General features: G+C 41.0%; 1 long non-coding RNA gene across 1 annotated transcript in view; it reads right to left on the bottom strand.

The window, feature by feature from the left end:
- Nucleotides 1–3,331: 3,331 nt before the first annotated feature.
- LOC139678858 (uncharacterized) overlaps nt 3,332–24,806 on the bottom strand; it is a 32,480-nt gene continuing 11,005 nt past the window's right edge. Inside the window, exon 3 of the long non-coding RNA XR_011699109.1 lies at nt 3,332–3,401. This is a non-coding gene — a long non-coding RNA (uncharacterized lncRNA). The remainder of the gene's footprint in view (nt 3,402–24,806) is intronic.

Raw genomic sequence — 24,806 nt, 5'->3', positions numbered from 1 at the left:
CTGCACTAGGCATTTTGGAAAATCCAAACTCTTTCAGTGGTGCAGAAATCTAATACAAGACAGGAGGTCTCATTCAAAGAAAAGTAACCAAGGAAAGGCAAGTCATAGACAAACAAGGTTCAGGCAGGGCAGACAGCCACAGTTAATGAAAACCTAGTGGAGGCAAACGGTGAAAAGAAAGCAGAAGCACAAGACCCAAAAACTGCAACAACTGGAGGGCATGATCCTGGGTGGCAACAAGCAAGAGCTAGAAAGAATAGCAAAAACTGTTGCAATAGCTGTGGATGGTTGGATCTGGACAGATAATACTGATCTAGTGTAAAGTCTACTGAAAGTTAATCCATCAAACTGCTTTGAATACATCTGAAACAGGCAGAAGGAGTTTATACTCACCTGACATTTCCTATTATAGGATCTAGGCATTTTTCAATGAGTACTAGGCATGCTTGAGCTTTAATGCATCATCAAACCACATCTTCACACTGGAGGATGTGAAATATGCATATATATATATATCTACACATATGTATGTACACATATAATAAAATAGGAGGCATCCTCACTCCAAAGTCAGTGGCCTCTGGAGGCAAATACTTCAGCTGTCTAGTAATGCCTGGCAATTATCATCAGCAGATGGAAATATCCTCTCTCTGAAAAAAACAAGCAAACCTTCACACTGCAAGATGAAAAAAAAACCAAACAAACAAAAAAACCCCACCACACCACTCTGGAAATCAGTTTCAAAGGATTTTTTGTAATAAAAGCATTGTAGCCTCCAATGAAATACCTAGAGGCTTCATTAGAAGGCCCCAGATATATGTTTTTTAACTACTTACTAAGAGGGAATGTGGAGAGCACTAGCAATTATGCCTCTGGAGAAGTAAAAGTAACTTTGTGTAGTTTAGATGCTAACTTTGAACTGCAGAAACACAGGCAGCCACAGCAGGAAGAAATAAAGCATTTGATTTTACTCTTATTGTGTGTATCCCATTTTGACAGATTTCAATACTGTTTGGGGAAAAGATTTATTTGATCTACCAGGATTCTCTGCCTCCATGTAACTGTGTCATTTGTTTTTTCCACTGACAAACATTTTTGTGTGCATTTCTGTCTCTTGCTGGGATCCTGATGTGTAATGTGTGCACTAAAGTCTGAGTCTGAGATCATGCCGTTCTAGGGTAAAGAAAATAAGGAGCAGGTGGAGTGGCTGAGGGGGCTGTCAAAGATGACTGAGGAAATACAAGGGCATAAATATGGCAATTGCTTTATAATGCAAGTTTTCAAGTTTGATTTGTGGACACTTGAATGTTATCAAATGGAAGGTTGCTGATTCTTGTAAATTGAATGCAAGTGTACTGACTGTAGATTGGCTTAGTCTGCTTTGGCAGATCCTCTGAGAAGCAGTTAGCAGGCTCTCAGATATACCTTGACCACAAATGGAAAGCTTCTGCTTTACAATATGGTTTCATTATGTCTAAGTGGGACAACCTAGGACAGATGGGAACATGCACACTGCTAAGTCCAGCTCAAGTTGCCAGATGCTTAATTGCAAAGCAACTGGGTTAGCTGCAAGACTGAAAGTTGTGTCACTGTCTTTTCCTGACAGATGTGCATGCTGCATAGGTTGAAGCGTAATTTGACTCAGTGGAGGATCTTTTCTGTGTGGATAGGATGGAACTTGGGCCAGATTCACTATTCAAATGAAATCTTGTTGCTTGAAAGGAACTGTATTTTAAGGTTGATACTGTCATTGCCTACCTTCTGTTTTGCATTTTCTTTTACCAGAAACTTACTGAGAGATTGGGGTGAACTTTTCTATCTCTCTTTGACACCAGTGATCATGGTTTCATGTAACATGTGTTTCTCTTCTCTTCTGGTGATGGATGGCAATCCAATTTTTATATTGCTTCTTCAGTGAAGCTGAGAAAATTATGCATTCAGAAAAAGTCATTCCCCACGATGATCAGTTGAAGGGATCATGACCTTAAATTTATTCATTATCTTAAATTGTCAACAATTTTCTGTAGCAATTTATTCCTTGATCCTCAAGTGGTGGTCAGGAACTGTCAGCATATGCAATGTGAGGTTAGCACTGTGTCTTGGTTTGACCCTGTCCCCCTTCCAAGCCCAAACTGCCTTCTTTTTCCTCCCCCCCACTCTTCCAAGCAAAGGGAAAAAAAAGAGAGGGGAAAAAAATGAAAAGAAACTGAGAACTTGAAAGAAACTGAATTAAATCAGAATATATATATTTTCTAACATTTACAACTACATATATAATTTGTACATACAAACAGGAGCTCCCGGGGCGGAGTGGGGGGGAGGAAACAAGGACAAAGGAGGGATAAAACAGAAACAAAGCAGACAAATACAATCAAAACCCCTAAAAAACTGGCAAAATACAATCTCACCAAAACTTCCCTCAAGAGGAAACCAGCTTCTCCCTGATCTCTTGCGGGGTAGACGATGACAATCACTGCCACAGGGCCTCAGACTCTGATAAGGGAGACCAATGCCTGGACTGTCGGCTCACCAGCCTCGTTGGAAAAAGAAGAGTGGCAATTTACTATCTCTCTCTTAGTTATCTTCTCTTGTTGCGTGGAAAAACAAGTTTGGAATACATGGGTAATGGCAATTTCCTTAGTTACAACTGGTTACTAAGGGGGTCCTGGATCAAAACTGTCACACACTGAATTACAGCAGTTAAGCTTCCAGAGGACTTCTTTTTAATCCTGTGCAGGTATACACTGCTTTGAGAGACTTCCTCCAGTTTACCATCAATTCCAGCTGTAACAAGATCATTATGCCTCAAAATGGGTACACCAGTGAAACCAGAAGTGTTTTCAAAACAGAAAGATTATTTTCCAGTCTAGGTCACTGATAAAATGACCTTCAGTTCTTAACAAATATTCACAATGGGAACTGTGAGTCTGAAAGCTAGAATTCAATATTCATGTATGGTGACTTAAAATAGGAAGCAGGAAACATGAGTTCACTGAAACCTTACATGTAAGTGTCAGCAGCTGAACAGCTGATAAGAATATCCCAAAATTTTTCAAGGCATCTGGTAATGACCACTTTATTTAGACAGAAGAGCTGCTGGACAAAAAAATTATTTGTTTTGAAATTGGTACTCTTCTTTCCAAGCTCACACTCATGTGCATGTCAGACAAGGGAAAACTAGACTGTAATTGTCAAGATACACAACAAGACCAATGGACCAGTGTCTCACCTCCTTTAGAAGGCCTTCAAAATACAGAGTGATACATCTGGATGTGATTTTTCTGAATCTTAAGTCAATTGTGGCCTGGTTAATTTGATTGGCACCACTCACCTTTTTGGGAAGCTGTGTTCATCCTCTTCTATCCATCTTATGAAATTTCTCAGCTCTCTGAAGTGCACCGCTGGTGTAGAAAGAGAATGAATACAAATGTGTGTGCCTTTTCTGCAGCTCAAGTCTGTTCTTCCTCAGGCTATGGAACCACTTTGTATATGGCAATAATAGGCTGCAAACATTACATGTACTCTGACAGCCGTAAAGCCACATTTCAGAGATACAAATGTTTCGTAAATCATATATCTTTTCACTCCTCCTACATACGCACATTTTGCCTTTTTGGTAGCAAAATGGGGCCTGCAGTCTATGTATAAAAGGATTGCTCACTAATGCTCTGTGGCAGAATAGCATATGACACATATTCCGTAAGTACACACATATCCACACCCCTGGCACAGAGCAAATCAGGATTCATAGGAAGGGATAAGGTTAAATTAGTCTAACAGTAAAAGGAAAAACATCTAAAAGAGAACTAATCTAAAGTGATGTTTTTTCTCTTGCACAGTGAGAGGGTTATTTAATTGGTGCACACAGAACTGCATACTTTTCTAATCCTATAAAAGGAGTAACTTCCTTCTGACCAGAAAAACTCAGAAGTCCTTCCCCAGGCAAGACTCCCACTGAAGCAGACAGTTGCAGAGCGGAGATTTGGTCCTCACTGCATGAGGAAATAATCCATCTAATTCTCTAAGCAAAGCAAGCACACATGAAGTAAGCCCTGCCCCAGAATTCATCTGTTTCCCTAAATACCTGGAAATGTTGGTGCTTTGGCGTCATGTTATAGTAAAGCATAAAGAGATGCAGATTTTCACACAGTGACCACACCTAATGGTGGAAATAAATAGGAGAGCTTTATAAAACACCCACATTGTTGCTAGTGGCTCCTCTATAATTTTAGAGAAAGCATTTATCCATATTGTTTCTGTTCTGACTACGTTGTTCATGTATTGATTGACAATGAGAGAATAACCATCATCTTTAGAAAAAAAAAAGAGTGCTTTGCACACAATATCTCCCTGCACAAAATATCTTTGATTTGTAGAACAAATGGATCAAGCTTCTTATATCACTGCCACAAGGGAAGTGTTTCCTTAAGGACATTGCTTGGGTAAAAGATCAGCATGTGACTTAGTGCAAAGGTTAATATCTAGGACTACATGGTTCTGTTCAAATTAAGGTGTTTTAGCAAGTAAATATGTAGTTCATCTCACACAGTTTCATTACAGTCTCCTACGGATGTAAGAAACAAACTCATATATAAAAGTAAGCTTCCACAGTTATGGCCATGAAAAAAGTACAGAAAAGAAAATGAGCTTCACTGAGTCTGCACAACAAGAGAAGAGAATCTGAAGATTAGCAGGAGTTAAAACTGATAACTGGAGAACAGTTACATTAGCTGATCTTTATGAATCAGTGTGTGGCATCAGCCACACACACATAGATCAACATGTAGATCTGCCACCAGTATCAGTGAAACACTCAGTTTAAGGTATTTTTAACCACATGAGAACTGACAGGCTGTGTGGACTTGAGCTGTCCTGGGAGACCTATGGCATGAATTTATGCCTCAGGGTAGGTTTGGATTGGATATTAGAAAAAGATACTTCACCCAGAGGATGGCTCTGTGCTGCAACAGGCTCCCCAGGGAAGTGGTCACAGCACCAAGCCTGACAGAGTTCAAGAAGCATCTGCATGATGCTCTCAGGCACATGATGTGACTCTTGGGGATGGTCCTGTGCAGGGTTAAGGGTTGGACTCGATGATCCTTGTGGGTCCTTTCCAACTCAGCAAATTCTGTGATAATACGGTCAGAGGTGGATGGTTCATCTGGGCTAAGCTAAGACATAAAATTTGAGCTTAAGAATTAATTTCAGGTTTTCTCCACTTCCACGTGAGATAGGGCATTAAAAAGAGCAATTTTCTATAACATTTCTGGATGCATTAAAGTTTAAAATGTAAAAATTTGCACTACTTAGTCTGTAAGTGCCTGATCATTAGAACAGACATATCACAGAGGTAGCCATCTAAATGAAACTTCTGGGAGAGAAGGAAAAGGAGGCTGTATCAGAATTTCTCTCTGTCATCCTCGTACTAGAATTGTGTTTCAAAGTAGGGGGTATTTTTTCTTTCATCTCAGAGAAAAACAAAAGTCCATTTCCAAATGTTTTGTCCTTCACCATAGCTAATACACTGCTTCTCCCAGTCCCAGGACTCTGCTTGCTTCTTCATCCCCAGATGTTCAGGTCATACTACTACACAGTCAAGAAGTTTTCTGGTAAATCTACACCTTATAATAACTTGTTGAAATATACAAACTCAGAGATAAACCTAGAAAAAAATCCTGAACATTCTGCCTTGTAAAAGGCTTGGGGAACAGGAATTTTATTACAGTGGCATGGAAATAACCAAAGCAATTTTAGGAGCTCTAAACTTGCTTTAAAAGTATTACAAGATAAAGCTGCACATTACTTGTTATCATAAGGATTTAGCACTCCTATTATATTACCCACTAATCTAATCCAACTGCCCAGAGTGAATGCTACAGTTTGTTCTGAACATGTGTGGTGGACCCAGCTGTAGAGGTTGACTTGCATACAGACTGAAATAGTCTGGTTAGCACCACAGGAGAGCCTAGCTCTGCCCATAGCAACAAAAGGCACAGCTTCCAGTTACCTGCAACGGGGTGAATGCCAGAGTCATTTTGGAAAGTAAAAACAAAAAAATCCAGCTGCAAAGTAAGAAGCAAGATGTGTGAAAGAGGAGAGAGCAGCAACATCTCACCCTGAGGCACACCAGTGTCTCTTGAGGAAGGCAAGGTCCCCCTGTAGTCCCTCCCCAGCCCCTCACCCAACTCACTGCTTTTGTGGATGCCTGTGGGCAGGCAGAAGCCATCCCAGACCCAAGGTTGGAAGCAGGGTCTGAGCAGTGCCCCTTGTGCCCCGTCATCACAGGCACATTTTACAGGCAACAAGCACTTGAGGTTATGGATTATCTGACTTCATGGGCTGCCAAAGGCACACCTCAAAAGCATTTTCTGTCACCATGGGCCTTGCAGGGTACTTACAAAGTCTGCGTTCACTCATGTAAAAAACACAGTGGAACTCAGCTCTTCACTGGTTGCAGACTTTGTGTTTTATGTAGCTGACGTCAGTCTCACCAATAAAATCTTGCCAATAATGCACTGAGTACCTTTCCCTCCATCCTCATCACCCTTGTCATGCTGTGGGCACCTGCAAGTCTGCCACCAAGATGCATCTGCATGCCAACAGACCTCTTGGTAAGGCAAGTGAATCCATGACGTAGGGATTGCTGAGCATGGCAAAGACAGAGAAGTTCAGTGGGGGTGAGAAACAGACTTTGGTCTTGAGGGCATCCAGTGAGAAAAGAGGCATACAGCTGCTTGTCCAGACAAAGGTGAGAGCTCTCCACCCTTTCCCTGTCACAGAGGGCTGGTACCTGTGTCATATGAGGATGTGCATCCTTATTTTAATTCAGACATGAAACATGATGAAGAGTAACTTTACCCCTTGGCCACTATCAGGATCCGCCATGGCACATTAGCCTTAAAGAGGAAAGAAGAGCTGCCAGAAAGCCAGCAGAAATTGCTTGAGCAGCTATGCAGCCTTTCGTGAAAGAACAAGGAGAAACTAATGCAGGAAGATTTTCCCAGCAGATAATAAAGGCAATCTGGCCATTAAAAACTCCATTTCATACACACTAAAAGCCATTTACAATTGTAGGTACTTTCACCAGCCCTCCACAAATGCAAGAAGATGCTCATATACATGAACATGTGCAGAATCAGAGCCCTACTCCTGTTCACAAATCAAACCATAAACTGTCTGGCATAAACTTCTTTTGTCAGGGTTTGCAAGAACTTAGCCAGTACCAAGAAACACTTGGCAGAAGACTTGCTTGTTTTCTGTGCTCTGCCTTAGGTCCCAGTTTCTATGTAACATTCGTTACTTCTTGCCTTTTTCATGCAGCACTGTCCTTAATTTAAGCAAAGAGGAATTATAAGGAAAGAGAAGGTTGATCTGGAAATCTCAATAAAATCAGTGAAGCAGGAAAAGTGGTGGGGCAGGAAGGCAGGACAGTTCCTCACTCCTGCAGAGGTGCAGCAGTGAGGTGCAGGGAGGACGGGGTGGGGGGTGCTACTTAAAAGATCTGTTGCTTCATCCACTTCTGCCATTCGGAATAAGACTTCTTCACTTCCATGAGTGACTGGGACTGGGAGAAGCATTATTCTGGGCAGAAACTCTGGGTCAAAATGTAAAATTCAGCAGAAGACTGTTGTCAGTAGGAATCTGTGTTGCCAAGAGAGCTGAAGGCACCACCTAGCACTGAGGCTGCACCCACTCTCTGTAAAAAATAATAAGAGCATCCATGAACAATGCTCCTAGATCTGGCTTCCCCAAAGTGCAAATCCCTGCTTGGCCAAGCCCTCCCTTATGCAGTCACATTCTTGTTCCTCCTAAACTTTTATTTTAATACAGAGAGGCTTTTCATATGTGCTTTGAAATAAAACATCTATGGCTGTATATAGGCAATTCATATCAGGTGCCTGGTAGGCCAAAACAACTCCTTTGTTGCTTTTTAAAAGAATATTAAAAGCAGAAGCTCTGATGGAGCTGATTATTGCAAATGCTCAGGCCCTAAAATCCCAACTAAACCATTTAACAATTAAGCAGTTCATACTGAATGATTCTATGCTCTGATTATTTTGAGAGTTTATTTCATTTTTACTGCAAGTGTTCTTTGAACTGTAAATAACTTTATCCAATCTGTTATTTACTTCTAATGCAGTCTTCAGACATTGATAAAGTCAACCTGATACTTATTACTGTTTACATTTGCACTTGTATATCAATATGTTTGGAAATCTCTTGAAATTTTTCTTAGTAGGATATTTGCACAGATATTGTTCAGCTTAAAATTTAAAAAGTGTTTGTGATTAAACAGCTTGCTCTCTGAACAGTTCTCCAGGAATAAAGTTTTAAAATCCTTAACGAGACTGTAACACAGTAAAAAGGTTGTAAAATGATCAATTTACAGGTAATGGCTGGAGACTGCTACCAAATCACAGTCTCCTTAATTAAAGCCAACAGCTGTGCCTTGTGTTTGCACACTGACTTAAGATAAATAAATATTTCTGTTGAGAATGACTTTTGTTCTATTTTCCTGTGCCACTCTGCCAGGTGCCAGATCCTTCCTTCTCCTTTCAGTCAGCCTTGCACTTCTTGCCCTAGGCTGGATGATTTTTCAAGCAGTCATGGAGAGCGAGGAAAGTCTTTGAGCAATCAGTGAAAAAGAGTAGGAGTATATGTTCTTTAGCCTTCAGAGAGGGGAACAGGACATTACTAAAACATAAGGACCAGACAAACAGCTATGCGTGCTTATTCTCTCAGGAGGGGATTGGCTTCATCTAAATTTATCCTTTCAGAAGTTGCTGCCTTCTCCAAACAGGCAGCTGGCATCTGTCTGCAGCCAACAGGGAGAGACAGGGCATAGCTGGAGAAGGATTCCTCTGCAATCAATGTCGAAGCCTGGTGGGAAGATTCCCCACTCCCAAGTGTGTTTATCTCTCCCCACTGATTTAGAAAAAGCCTTGTTTTTGGAAGCCTGGGGACACAAAGGTGGGATCATTTCTATCATCATGCTCCGCTAGGTTCCCTTCCAGTCTCTCTGATGTATGAGGCTGTGGGACAGGTCACACCATCCTTCTTAGAGGGTAGTAAAAGAATGGAGGGAGCAGGAAGGGTGGACATTAAAAATGCATGCCACGGCACTGCACTTCCTACCCATGCAGATCAGCCAACTGCCTACATTGCCTGTAGCCTACTTCAAGACCTACTTCAAGGAAGCCAATGAGCATGCAGCCATACTGTTGTGGTCATCTCATGCACCCCATTCCCTATGAAACAGATGGAGGTCACCTGTCAGAGGTGGTCATCTCCACCCCACTCGCTGGGGCATGCACCTGGAAACATTCTGTCAACTCTTCATTTTCTGCCTATGTGCAGATCAGCCCTAAAACATTCCCTTAGCAAGGGAACATATTCTCTCTTCTTGCTGGGTAACTGGCTGCAAGGCTCCCATCAAAGCTGCCCCTACTTAAGCCCACTGGTTAGACCCTGATAGCCTCATTAGTGCACTGGCACACCCAGCAGGGATTTCCCTGTCCTTGAGAAATGCCATCAGCCCAAACCACATATAAACAAACAGAGGCCATGCTAAGCATCCAGGAGGGAAGGCTGTGGCTGCTGCCAATGTTTCTGCTGGAGCACCTTGAATGGACCAGCAACCCTGGCATCACCCCATGGCTGTACATGCCAGCAAGTGTTTTGGGCACTTCCCCGGTGGAGCAGAAAACCTTGTTTCATTGTTCTGGTAACTGCCAGCAGAACACACAGATTCAACGTACAAGAAATTTAAAGTCACCCTGAGCCATTCTAACCATGGTGCCCAATTGCTTTTGCAGTTCCTTCTCCAGATGGACACCACATGTTGTGCAGCTCTTTACATCCAGTATGGCCAGAAAACAAAGGCTGACATTTCCCTTCAGAATTCTCAAAGGCTGAAAAGGAGTCACCCTTTGCCATCTAACCATTTGAGAGCTGGAAGACTGGCAGGCAGAGATATCTCCTCCTATCCAGTTGTTGTCATGGGGCTGCAAAGGAAGAGTGTTGTGTGACATCCTGACCTATTGTCCCATGAAAGCAAAGTTCTCAAATTAACTCACTGCTTCTCCATGAAAAGTCAGTGTCATCATTGTAAACAAAGAAGAAATACGGTCTGATTTTCTCAGCATCAAGTTTTCTCAGAAAACAACCTGAAGAAATATCAAGGCTTTTAATCAGTCATCCTGATGGGCCATGTGCTGATCAAAACAAGTGTAGAACATCTTCTAAATTGAAACCGTTCTGTGAAGAAACTATTTATTTATATGAGACTGCAGCTCACAAACATTTGAAGGAAGAAGGGATTTGGAGCTTTACAACCAAATTGTTGTAAAGGTTACGGAACCCCAGAGCTCCAGGGACACCAGTGATTGGAAGTGAGGGTGAGTGCAAAACTACAGCTTTTCTGCACTGTCTATGGCATAATCACTGGTGCTTCATTTCCCAGAGAATTACTGAGTTGCATCCTACTTTCCTGTGCCAGCAAAGATGCTTTTTCCCATTGAATTGCAGTGTAAATTTCCTCTCTTCCTTAGAGAGACTAGACATGCTTCAAGGGCTGCCTTTGTCCTCACCACAGAGCAAGCCATCCAAACATAAACAGTGCTTGGACTTAGGCCTGCACTCCCAGTACAAGCCATAGTTTGGCTAAAATAAAGGATGATACTTAGCTGCAGGTAAGCGTGTGTGGGGATGGCACTGCAAGCATACCAGGGACAGCTGGTAGCTCTGTGCATGCTTATGTTGCATGGTGCAGTTCAGCACAGAGATCCTTAGGCACAACACAGCCAGCGTGAAGTGAGTAAGATTTTTGCATGGTGCTGCACTATGTCACAGAGACATCACTTGGGGTAATCTTGGCTGCTCTTCTCCACGTGGCACTATACAGTGTGTACACTTGCTGTCAGGCATGCCTTCACATTTCTGCCTACCCCAGATGCTCACACTACAGGCTTGAACAGATTTTTTTAAACATTTCTGGGCTGTATAAAGTTCCTTTTCTCAGCTCCTTTACCACCTAGAATCCAAAGAGACTGAAGAAACACAGAGGGTCATAAAGTAAAAATTCATGTAGTATCAGCTGCAGTACTTACTCTATGGAACTGTTTCAGGAGACCATTGTGGAGAACATGTGCCGTTACTTTTTTTAGGAGCAGAAAAATCTGAAAAATGCATGTGTTTCCCTGTACTACCAGTTCCTCAGTGCCCAGAGTGGACATGCTTCATGGAAACAGTGGAGTCTTCAGGGTTTTGATCTTGAAGAAACTATTTGATCTTGAAGGGATCGATCTGGGTTCTGTCCTTGGCTTTATCAGCCAGTGTGCAATACATAGGTCATGTGCTAGCTTCTCTCTGATTCAGTACCTTCTGTCAGTGAAACATGGATGCTCATGGATTTTAGGAAAACTCCATTTGTGGACAGCCTTCTCCAAGACCAAGATGTTAATGTGCTAGGTCTGTTTTGGGAGAGAGATCATTCTGGTGCTCTCTCTAGAAAGTGTCTTACTGGATTTGGGGAAAGACTGCTCAATTTAGGTTTTGTGTGCCCTGTGTAAGGCTGTACACAGAGAAGAGCAGCACAAGGGTGTCAGTGCTTCTGAGATAGCTCAACCAGGACCACTTCCTCCTAGAGGCAATGCCACTGCAGCACTGAACAGTGTTGGGAGAGAAGGCATCAGTCCAACACAGTCTGCTGCTGCTGAATGGCAAGTGACAGACAAGCTAGGACTGCTACCTGAAGTAGCTGAACATGGAGGTGGGGAGAATGATAGAATCAATCCCCTTTTTCCCCCTCTTCTCCCCTTATTCTGCCTGCCATTACTCTGTGCCTGGACACTGAGGTTCTTCATCTGCTGGGATTTTATTCTATTTTTTAAAGAAATCTGGTTTTTGGTTTTCTGCCTCTTTGTTGGCTGATGAAGGCGGATGAAAAAGTATGGGATTTTTTGTAGAACATCAGACAGTGCTGCAAGCCTTTACTTGGACAGCTGTCACTTGAGGTTGACAATCTGGCAAAGACAGACTTGCACAAACTTCCATATTGTGGTTAAGGCTGTGATGTATCAGAAAAGCTAGATGTTCTCATTTAGTTGGCTTCAGCTTTGCTTACATCCCTGAGATTACACAGATGGCTCTGGCTTGCAATCTGCTCCAGGCTGTATCTGTGAATGAGCTCCCAAAGTGGTATCTGTAGAGCTCCCTGATGACTTTGGTATCTTTGATCACCAGGTGCCATCACCTGTCTGCCTTCCCCTGAGCAGGGATGCCTTGCAAGGATAGTTGGGTTTGTTCCTCAGAGAACCCAAAAGGCCAGGAGGGATACAACCAGATTTAAAATTTTCAAAGCTGACTAAGATGCTCAGCCAAGCAAGCACCATTCATTTCAGCTGGGAGCTGCTATTAAATCCCTAGTTCACACTGAACTGAGAGGGCTGTTTAAGTAATGAGATAGTCAGAAATATACTTTAACCTACTAGGTTCCTAGAATGTGTTGTGACTGTAACAGGTCCCTGCATCTTCACATAATTGTGTTGGAAGAAATACCCCGAATCCATACTTGCAGCATTCAGGCTTCCACTCTTGGAAACTAATGGCTCCAATTTAAATACATTTGTGCGCACACACACACACACACACACACACACACACACACACACACACACACACTTACACATAGTATCTATGTGTATGTGTGTGTGTGTATATATATACACACTGTGTAAAATTGGTTCACCCAGAATTGTAACCCAACCAACTCTAAAATCTGCATTATAGAAAAGTAGACAGAGCTATGGAAAAAAAAAAAGACACTTTGGAATCAAGTGGCACCAATGTACACAAGTTTAAAACTTTACATACTATGTAGCACTAGGAAAAGAGGGGGAATAAAAATATGAGTGGCACCTGTAGTTTAAAGATAATGGCATATTCTTTGATTTTTAGCAAAGTAAAGAACCAATGCCCACTTTGAGGGAATGCCAAATTGATGCACTAACTTTTTGTTTCAGAAATAATTGTTTTCTCAAATAGCACTGAAGACTTAGACATATGACTTCTGGTAATACATGTACTAGTAGGCATTGTTTTTACCACGTGCATAATTACAACCTCTATGGCAATTCTTGCTAAAACCAAAGGAACCACACACACACACATTAATTTGGAATGGGTTTGCTGTTTTGGTATTTTTTAAGATAAGGAAATGAGTATGAATTGAAACCTTGGGCTCAACACAGTTTAAACTATTTTGACCTTTTGTTTCTAGAGCCCCACTGGACAGCTCAGTAATCTCCCTCTAGCCCACTGTGAAATGGCACTGGCTCTTTTACCCAGCAGCTGCCACTTGAATCCTTGAAGGGATTCAAAAGAACTGGAAAAAAAACCCAGAGAATGTGCCCCTTATTGCCTGACTTTAAGAGAGACCTCATTTCATATGGTAGTCATTTCAATGTCCAAGATTCCAGCACACTTCTGTAGGGAGCACATCTACCCTACACAGGGAAACAGAGCACATTGCTATGGCACTTTTCTGGATTCCCCTCTTCTCATGCAGTCACACTAAACAATTTTTGGAGACCCACACATACCTAGTTTGTAGGAGCAGTGCTGCTACGTGCCATAAGTAACAAGCATCATTATTTGTTCAAGTATGTTTGCATCTGCCACGGTAGTATCTCACTCTGATCCCAGAGACTATGCTGTTGCCTTCAGTTCCAAGTTTTTTTGAGCATGTCTGCATGTGAGACACAGATCAGTCCTTCAATGATGTTCCTGAACTTCAGGACTAAATGAGAACTCAGAATTAAAAAAAAAAAAAAAAAGGTGACCAAATCAGTAATGCAGTAGTTTCTCCAGTTTGGCTTCCCACTGCAGACCAACCCAGCAGAAGTATTTGTTTCTCATTAAGTTTCTATGGTTTATTTTTCTCATCTCAATGGATAAGCAAGTGGAGGAGGGTACAGAAGGGAGCTATGGCCTCTGAATGAATCACAGTCTCAGATATCAAACTGTTATACTCTACTAAGTCTTCTGCTACCCAGACCTCTGTTGTAACAAACTGAAGCCATTGTTTTCATTCTGCAATGCTCCACAGTTATGCATGTGAAGATGCAATCCCATTTATAAATTTCCCGGATGAACTGCTGTAGACCTGACATATTCATTTCTTTTTCTATGTAACCAGACCCCTAGGCAGTAAATCTACAAACAAAGACTGAGGTTTCTAAACTGTGAACCAGAGCCAGGTGCTACCATGGCAGGCAGAACAAGAGGGCAGACAGCCCTCATATCATAGAATCACAGAATTATTTAGGTTGGAAAAGACCTTAAGATCCTGGAGTCCAACAAGGCAGGAACTGTTTCAGCATTCATACAAGAAGCACACATGGCAAGCAGGCTGAACGACAGAATTATCTTCCCTTAGATGGTCTTTATTTCCAACACTATTATTCCTTCACTATACTTGACAGGGAAAGCATCTTACAACAATGGGTATTTCCAGGGTTTTTCTACATGCAATATCGGGTCATAAGTTATGTTATGGCCAACTACAGAGATCTGCAGATCTTGCCATTGAAAGTTTATTGCCAAATGCATTGGAGTCTCTTTGGCAACAGCTAGTTTGACCTAGAGTTTACTTCCAATCTACCTCAGTGCTGGCTTGGTTATTTATGAAGCCAAAATGAAAGATGGAGATAGACTGTTTACAAGGGCGTGTATTGACAGGGCAAGGGGGAATGTTTTTTAACCGAGATAAAGTTAGTTTAGATTAGATATTAGGAAGAAATTCTTTACATTGAGGCTGATGACGCACTGGCACAGGTTGCCCATAGAAGCTGTGAATGCCAATTCCCTGGAAGTGTTCAAGGCCAGGTTGGATGGGTCTCTTAATATCCCAGTCTAGTGAAAGGTGTCCCTTAGCAAGGAGGTTGGAACTAGGTGGTCTTTAAGGTCCCTTCCCACCCAAACTATTCTGATATCAGAAACCACTCTAAGTCTTGGAGACATGCCTTAAAGCAAGGTATAATCACAGTATTACACCACCCACAGCCAAAACATCATTGACTGACTTGGTTAAGCTCAGAGTTTAAGATCAGAGTTGAAAATCATATTCTTTCTATCAGGCTCTGTTCTGGCTAAAGGAACATTCTATTTAAGCACTTAACATTCCCTTCCACACTGAAGGGAACCACCCAGTTCACTGCCTCCCTGTGTGGCTGTACTTTATGTTACGCAAATTTGCTCTTCCTTGTTTGCTTTGGAAACTCGTTGGCAGGAAGCCATCTCCAACTGTACATGGCATCTGGAGCTCAGGCTTTGATTCAGTGCATTTGTCTCACACTACTCTGGATGAAAAGGGCAGCTCAGTCAAGCAGGTATTTTCTTCTTCAGTTCCCAGTACCATGACAGCAGCCTCCTTCTTTTGTTCAAAATATATTGTTTAAAACATGCACTTTCAGATTTCTGTGAGGAACCCAAAGAGGGAGGCAGTTAAACTCAGCTTCTTTATCAAACTCCAGAACAAACAACTTAATGCAAAACACTCAGATTTGATGTCATGCAGCAGCTGCACATTTTTAGGTGGTACTCTTAATTTTCCATTCAGTCTATAGTAACTTAATTAAAATGAATGAGAAAAATGTCAAGAATCATGAAATAATGTTCATTCAATGCTTGTTCCTATCTATTTTTTTGAGCCTGCCTTCTAAAAGACAAAAAACTTTTGCAATCCTGTTGTATCAGTGTTTGGTCTTGCTATCCCTTTGTTCCTTACCTCCATCACTACACCACCCTCCCACACTAATTCTTGAACCATATAGTTACTTCATTCAAATTTGACATGAAGATCAAAAGTTCAGTGATACTAAGACCCAACTGATTTTTATGGGAGTAGCCTAACAAGTAAAGGGAGAGATTCTTAAAAACACACTAATCGAGGACAGGGCCCTTTCTTTAGCTCAACCCATCAATCACAGGAAATTGCACATAATAGATATTATGAATAGCCCACCTGAGAGAAAAAAAATTCAGAGCACTGCTTCTACTTTATTAGACACCTGAGAATCCAGCTAGGAGACAAAAGTCCCTTGGCGAGGCTCACTTTGATGCTTCTTCAGCTGCTAGAGTTGCTCATTTGAAAACAAGTGTTAGGAAGACTTCTCACTCCTTTCATCCATCTGTGTGACTTCTTTGACCTCACTGAATTCCAGCATTTACATCTATCCTTCTCTCTTTCAGGCTCATTTCTTTACCTGATGTCAGCTGATAATGGTTAGGCGGGTTTGGCAAACCAGCCAAAAAATGTTCAACATAATCTGTGTTCACAAATTCTGCCCTCAGATGTTCTATGTAAAGAAAAGGTGCTAAATGTCTTCCCCTCCACCCGGGATTTTTCTAAATATGAACACTTTTCTGAGGAAAATAACATAATTGGATGTTCAGGAAAATATTTCCTTTGCCTTTAGCTTTCCCCCATATATTTATTCATAATTTCTGAGTATCCTACCTCCTTTTCAGCTAAGACTTATTACCATCTTCTCTTGCACATTCTTTGGCTGCTTTTCATGCCTATTATTTACCTCTTGACTTCAAACCAATGAATCTGTCTCACTCAATTCCTGGGCAACTCCAGTGCAACAGCGGAGCTTCCCATGCAAATATTTAATTTCTGGGCAGCACCTTCCTCACTGGGCCTCAGGGGATGCACTCACACGGGCAGTTCAGATCGAAAGTGTGTTTTTGGAGCTGATCTCCCGGCCCATCCCCATCACTCATGCTTTTTTGGTCATACAGCCTTTGATGGGCATGCAGACCATGAGACAGAGCTAAAACTAGTCCGAAGAATAATTCCTTGCAATGTGTCTTGTGTGGATGTCATTTTCTCAGGACCAACTGTTTTGGTCTACAAATGCATTTTAACCCAACCTTTTACAGTAACACACCACTAAATGCAAGAGGAAAAACAGCCCCAAAATTTCAAGGAGTGTTTCTATAATTTCAGTGCATCAGTGTTTAACCCAAGTGCACCCTCAGCATATTTTCCCCTCTTCATTTGACTTGTTTGGTATACATGAGGGTGAGTTTACTGCTGCCTGAGCCTATTTTGTGACCAAACCACTCTCCAGGTTAAAGTTCATTAATAATAGTCAGATTTAAGATTAATCCAGCTGAACAGGATGCAGTCAGGCTGGGAGGGTTAAAGCTATATTGCCTCCAGGGAAATAAAATACAGAAAGCAAAATACCAATGAAAGTTTTCAAAAACTGAGGTTAGGTCTGCAGTTTGGGAATGTAAAAATGACACCCTTGATCTTGCAGCAACTTGGATGATCACACATGCATCAAATTACACAAAATAATTTTAAAAGGACAGTCAAAAGACCAAGCTATGATAACAGTACACTACTTTACCATTAAGCTTGTGATATTGAGACCTAAATTTTCTTCACTATTACTGATAGTGACACTCACTGAACTACAGTGATAACCAAGTGAATAAAACCAATCTCAGAAATTTCTCTGGGTATTCTTGATTTTGTTTTGTTTTTCATTTGTCAGTGCTGTGATATTTCTGTGTAATGATATTAATGATGTTACAAGGCTGAAGACAAGCTAGGAAGAGACATCAGCATTCCTCAGTGCTACAGCACAGAAAAAAAAACAACAAACCTCTAAAAGCACTTACTGTGGCTACTTCTCTGAGGTTTATTCTCTATTGCATGGAACTGGAGTCTGTAAATAGCAATTCAGTATATCAAATTAATGATATTGAAAGGAATTACAAAGGCATCTGACCTACACATTCATCTAACCATATATGAGTCACTTTTAAATGTCATTTTATGATTTGGCAAATTGAATTAGACACAATCTCCTGGTCTACGTTAGCAGGAATTAAATACTGAACTAGTTACAGAGAAGATCCATGGATCACATGTCCCCCAAACCATTTTATTGATGAGTATGAAACAGTTTGTGTAGACTCAATAGCCCATGCATCTTTATTGAGATGAGTGAATTTTACAGGAGAAATAAATCACAATTATAGCAAACATGAATTCTCATAATTATCTCATCTCATCAGTCTGACCTCCCCAGGGGTCTGTGAGTTGAGTTCTGGGTTGCCACTGAGATTCACATAATGTGAAAACCAGAGAGGAAAGAGATTTTTATTCCTAGTTTCAATCTCAACAGCATACAGTTATGGACTGTGACACAGGAAGAGAGCTGCAAGACAGAAATGCCCACCATAGGTCCTCCTGCCCGAAGCCATGCATGCTCACTCTGGGGCTTATGACAGCTTGGCACACAGTTGCTATAATTAGCTGGCACTGACTTGGAGTAGATACTTTCTGTTGTGGCTTTTTTTATTTTCCTTTTTTTTTTTTGGTTGGTTGCTCTGGGGATGTTTTTTTTGTGTTTGTTTGGTTTTTTCCAGAAACTATCCATGTAGTCTATGTTTACAATCCTTAACATCCACCAAGAAGCACAGAAGAACAAGAACACAGCAGCTGACCCCTGTTCCTGCTTTCAACCTCTGTAAACACACTCACAGTAGTTAAAAAAAAACACACCCCAAAGTTTAAAAAACTCCAACTCAGTTTGATAAGACTGTGAAGGAACTGAATTGAGTGCCTGTCTCCCAGTTATGAAGAGAAGCGTAGTGAATTTTTCTATTCAGAAAGCCCATTGGATATAACTAAAGCCCCCTAATAGTGGAGCTCAGAGTGCCTCCATTCTGGTTTATTAATTTTCTATTGGTCTGGACTGTGAATAGCAACCACTGCAAGGAAATACCTAATCTGGAAAAAGAAAGGGCACAGGGAAAAGGGTGCTTCAGTCAAGATGTGCTAGTCAAGGTATTAACTGAAGTGAACTGGAAGGTAACAAGAAGCATCTGGCATTTAATGCAGCCATAGAAATTTTGTAATTAAAGGAAAATAGTTACTGTGCTGTAAACATCAAGGCACTCTGCCCAACTTATTGTTCTAAATTGCAGACAATTGCCAAGCTGGCAAAGCAATATGGACTTTAATGATAAAAAAATAGCTTGTGTCAGCATCCACTGACTTTGGTAGAGGTGTCTAACAGAGGTAGAGGTGTGGGCACGAGGAATTACAGGTATGGAAGAAGGAAAGATGAACACTGATTTCTTTGCTCCAGTCATCCCCTGTGAGTCTATGAGAGCTTGAAGACTTCCCAAGTGCAATGGTTTGTTCCTCAAATGGCACTTTTTCCTTCTAGGATTTCAAGTGTGGACATAAAATATTTGAAGGGAAGGGGAATTCTCATAATGTCCTGCCAAACCAATTTAAAACCAATGCAGTCAGTATTCTGTTGTTAATACCAATGTAAAGGAATTCAAATCAACACATGTTAATAAGTAGTTATTAGCTGTCTGACAGCTTTTCCTCTCAAACCTCATTAATGGGAATTTGCTCCAAATGAGGCCATTCATGCTACACTGCTTCTTACATGGACAGCTTTGAATTTTAAATGTTTTACTCTCCTTTGCATGCTTACACATTGCAGCCAACATCTTACACAAAAGCAGCTATATTCCCTCATTATCAAAGAAGTTCCTGGTAATGTGGGGGGGAAATTGTTAGCTTTGTCCACTCTTATCAATGGATTAGATTCATAGATACATGCCTTTTGATAGTATTTATCTGTAAAAGTAGCTTTCTGAATGATATTTTCCCCTTATCTTTGGACCACCTCTGCTGTATATTTCTCTGTTCTCACACTGCTGTTCACTAAATCACCATGTCCATTACTACTAGTAATGTACTACTGGTAGTACTACTAGTACTGCTTGAAGCCAGTGGTCCATGTGTACCCAAGAGGTGTAAAATAGGAAAAAAAGCAGAACCTCTTTGCGTGAAATATTTGTTATGGTTTCTCTTGACCACTGTGTGAGATGATTCTCTCTGGACTCCTGCTGGGTTCTCAGCTGGCTTTTGTACTCTCCTGTCTCCTTCCTCCTTACATTTACAAGTGACAAGCCACCGGTTTGCATACATCAGAAGCTCTTTGCATAACACACTGTTACACTCATACACAGTGAGAGGTGATCCCCACACCATGTGACTTCTAAGGAGCTAATCAGGAAAACAGGTAAGTTGGGAACTGGGTGGAACAGGAAAATGACCCAGCCCTGATAGACTTTGTCTAGTGACAAAGCAAGGACATACATCTTCAGAGTGAACCATGATGAAAACAAGGAACAAAACGCTTATACATTGTTCTACAAAACCTTGTTTACTGTGGAGTGTGGGTGGGATTACCTTCAGAGCATGAAAAGTAGAGTCTTCCTTTGACCTACAGGGCAGGTACAGGTTAAAAGCAGACTCCTTGGAAACTTCCTTGACCAGAATTATTCAACCATGACCCAGTGTGCTGCCTTTCTTGGCGAAGGCCTGTCCTTGAGACAGATCCGGAGCTTGCAAAGTTGGATCTTGAAAATGAGGCAGGCTAGAAACTGAGCAAGGATTTATTTTTTTTTTTAAATTCTGCATGCATATAACTCATTCAATCACTAACCCGATTTTTAAAAATCATCTACATTTTTTCAAATGAAGAAAACATTTTAAAGGGAATTTTAGAAAATGAGGCAATTTTATTATCAGCTCTGCCACACTGAATCCTAGAAAATAAAAGGGAGCTGTACTTTCAATTCTTAGTATAATATCACTTGCTAATTCTATTCCAAATGCCATTACTGTTCTTTGACAGAAAACTGGAGCAACACTTTAAATAGTCACTATACATTATTATTCTCTACATTATTGGTTTCAAAATAATGTGGGCTTGTAGGAATTTATTTCTAGCAACAAATTCAACTATATATGTATAAGCAGTCTTTCAAAGGTAAGCATGCAGTATGCAAGAGCTAATTCTTAAAAAAACTATCAAAAGTATGCTGAATTGTCCAAACTTGCAAACAATGGAGTATTAGTGGAAATTGAAACATTTTTTTATTACTGAAATCTTTAAAAAGAACAGTCTCCTACGAGTGACAGAGGCAATGAAGATGAATGAGCTGTGTGGCTGGACAGAGGGCACATCTATTCTGGACAGTTATTTTTAATGGCAAACAGACAATCTAGACTATTTTTTCCCTGGTATAAACCTATTATATTAATGGTGTTGCGACTACTTGTACCAAACTCAAATTTGCTCACATCTTTCAAAGACAGAACCATGAAACTGTGGGTTTTAAGGATGTAAGCTGAGCTAGATGCCCTAGGTAGAATAGGTATATAGGTATGAACTGTCAGGGTCTTTTTCTTCAGAAAATGAGGAACAAAGTGGACTGAGTGCAAGAAAATCGGGAACTGTGACAGATAAAAGAAGGGGAAATGCTTGCAGCCTTCAGAGAGAAGCAAATTGCCTCATGGCTAGGGTTGAATTGATGAGGGTGAGGGAAGTGACTGGGGTAGATGGCAAGTAAAACAAGGGAGCTGGAAGGAAGAAATGAAAGATTTAAAAAGACTGTCTTAAGAGATAGTGGCCATGTCTGTAGCCCTTGGGGTCCAGGATACCAATGCAGCAGAGATGGATATGTAGGGAACAGGGAAAGGTCTTCCACTTTGGACCAAAGCCATGAAATACAGAAATGAGTCTGCAACTGGGCATATCCAAGGAAATTTCTCTACTGAACACAATAGGGAGGAAAAAGTAAATTTAATACAGGTTCTTCTTTCCCAAGAAGAGGAAATAAAATCAACCCAAAACCAGCTAACTAGTTACCAAATCTGAAACTTGCTAGGGCTGCAGAATTGGTGCTGCTTTTGGGGTCTGCACCCAGTTTCCTAAGAGCAGAGGAGAGTGAGGAGGGAGGACTCTCAGAAAGAGGAATGACAGTTTTGAACAAGTCTCTTTCAGTTTGACTACAGGTCCTTCAAACTGTCATACTGTGGCTGGCTGGTTTGGATGTTAATGATTCAGACATTTCTAGGACTTTCTCCTAAATTATGCGCAGCTTTGTCCAGCCTGCCACAAAATTAAGAATTTGGGTATGTAGCAAAAATATGTTAGTGTGGATGAATGTTTCATTTTTAATAAAGTAATAGAAGACTTTCTGAACAGCTCTGTAATGACCCCCTCAGGCACACGGTTGTTAGTGGGCAGTACTTCACAGAATCATAGAGTGTTTGGGGTTGGAAGGGAGCTCTGGAGATCATCTAGTCATTTGTTCCTTAGCAAAAAGACTACAGGCTCTGCAGCAGTTCACTGGAGGCAACTGTATACTCTGATATTTCTCTTTAATATTATGTGCCAATAATTCTAACCAATTTCCACAACTAACTAAAACCATTTCAGGGAACCCAGTGTTAAACTCCCATTTAGACAGCAGCAATACCAAATTTCTTCCATCTGCACATTTTTCTAGTGTTCTGAGGAAATGTCTGGAATAAGATAAGTGCATTAACCATTGTGCCACTTAGTAATTTTTCCTACGTGTTTTCCTATGCATGGCTTCTGTCATAGGTAGCATGACCAGAGATGAGAGATTTCTAGCACAGCATTTTTCCAAGGTAGTTTTTGGCTGCAGTTTTTCTTCCAGCCATTATCATCTGCATTCAGATACCTTGCGCTGTTTGGAAGCAGACAAAGTAGTTCGAGACTGTGGAACTGGTAAATGGCAGTAGACAGGTCTAAAGTATATTGGTTTTAAGCAACTCATTGCTCAGAATGAAAAATGACACCAGGTACTCAAGTGTGAGGCAAAATAAATCCATTTTTAAATTCTGATGTCTCTCACTGAGTAAAAATTGAAGGTCCATATTCTGACAATGGAGAACAGCCACCTCCTTATGGCATGTCAGGACAGCAATAAGTGACTCACCCGCCCACCTACACGCCAAGGACACCAGAGCCTGATGTCTCTATCACAAAGTTGTCACAACACTGAATTTAGACAAACAGTTTTTCCTACTGCCCACAGTCTATACAGTGCTCACTGCTTGTTCTTTTTTCCAGGTCATCAATCCCTAAAATACCTCAAGGTGAAAATAAGTGGGAGTGACATTACACAAACACTTTCCTCTATTAGTAAGCCCGTACTAATATTTGCTTTAAAAACTGTTTGTCGATAAATGCTAATTAAATACCAGCTTAAGGCTTTATTTTGAACGTCTCTTGGGTTCTTTCAGGAATCCTTAATTTGCAGGGCAATCAACAAATCCCACCTAGTGTTTTCTGTAAGGTGATTTAAACCACCCCTAGGGGGAAAAAAAAAGAAGAAAAAGGAAGAGGATCTTATACAGTGGGAAGAAAGTGGAGAAAAACATCTGGAGCAGACAGATTATGGGAGTTCCCAGCTGTTGATGATGTGAAAATGAAGCACAGCAGTGGCTTTTTCATGTGATGGTCAATGGGCTGCAAAGAATACTCCATCTGCAAAGAGATTCAAGAACTGGTTTGTCCAGCAATACATCAGCCAGTGCATCCAGAGCTTTCTGTATTCTTTGAGGAGCAGGTATCTGTGAGAGCTAGTGCACTACCTAATTCTGCTGTGTGTTGCATGGAGATGGGAATTAGGGGTAAGGTTGTCGGCAGATATTACTTTATTCACTGTGGGGAAAAAGAAAACTAGTCAGGTAGATAAGAGAATATAAATGGAAGGGATACATTTCATGCATTAAATAGAAGTGTGAAAGGACAAAAATTCAGCCTCAGAAGCTACTTGTATGACAAAACATTCAGGGTAAAATCTCTGCAGGCTATTAGGACACTACGGTTGAAGAGCTAAGCTGCTTCCATCGTTATCCGCTTCCAATTACCCATTACATATGATGGTCCAAACCACTGGTCAGACATTGCCTGAAAGACTGGTAGGTGGCACAGACCAAAACAATATTTGGGATCAAAAATGCAGCCAAAAATTAGGATTTTCAGGTGATTATGTGCCAGACCTTATACCCAATGTTTATTTCTGCTTTAAGCATAAAGGAGTCAAGGAAGAAAGACTTCTGAACCAAAGATTGCATCAGTCAGAGTCACTTGATATTTACTTGATAATAGATTCTTAGGTAAGATCACAGTCTCCCAGAAGAACCTCATGGCTTCACCTGCACTTGCTAAAAGGCGGGATTTCAGCCCTGGCAATCAGTGATCACTGTGTCATGGCAATAGCTGAACCCCCTTCATGAAGCATCATTTACTTTCTGGGTTCTTAGATATTTACTCAGATGTTAATACCTCCGTGTGCTAGCACAAGTGTAATCCCTCAGGGTCACTCTGCATGTACAGCAGAACCAGAACCTCCTCTGTCTCTTTGATAGGGTGAGACATCTTTTCCTTTTCCTTCCCAAATTAGCTACCCTGTGGTGAATGGTTTCTTAGCACTGAAGCTGAAGAGTGACTCTTCAGGTCCAATGGCATTGTCTAAATTGTTGGTCATTGCAGCATAAATAACCACCAGCAGTGGAAACAGCTCGAGTCTTGGTGCTTCCTCTTGCCACCCTCTCCCCTCACTGACATATCCATAACTTTTGAAGCTGAAGAAGGGTTAGGTGCTTTTCATTGGTTTTAGGCAGAGAACAAAGAAGTACCACAGGATTTGAACTAGTCTCTTCAGTAAGTGGCAGTTGACAAAAAATAATAATCCCTAACCTTCCAGATACTCAGATTGTGTTATTATCTGAGAATATCAGTTTTCATATGAAAACTAAAGAAGGACTCTAGAACTGACTGCATGAAAATAAGTGCCAACATTCAAAATACCAGACTGCAAACAGAAAAAGACCCAAATGAACTATTTTTCTTCTGTACATTAGAGGGGCTTAG

This window comes from Pithys albifrons, chromosome 1, assembly GCF_047495875.1.
Source record: "Pithys albifrons albifrons isolate INPA30051 chromosome 1, PitAlb_v1, whole genome shotgun sequence".
NCBI classification, from domain to species: domain Eukaryota; kingdom Metazoa; phylum Chordata; class Aves; order Passeriformes; family Thamnophilidae; genus Pithys; species Pithys albifrons.
Note: the sequence above shows the minus strand (reverse complement) of the source record. Positions and strands in the feature narration are given on the sequence as shown.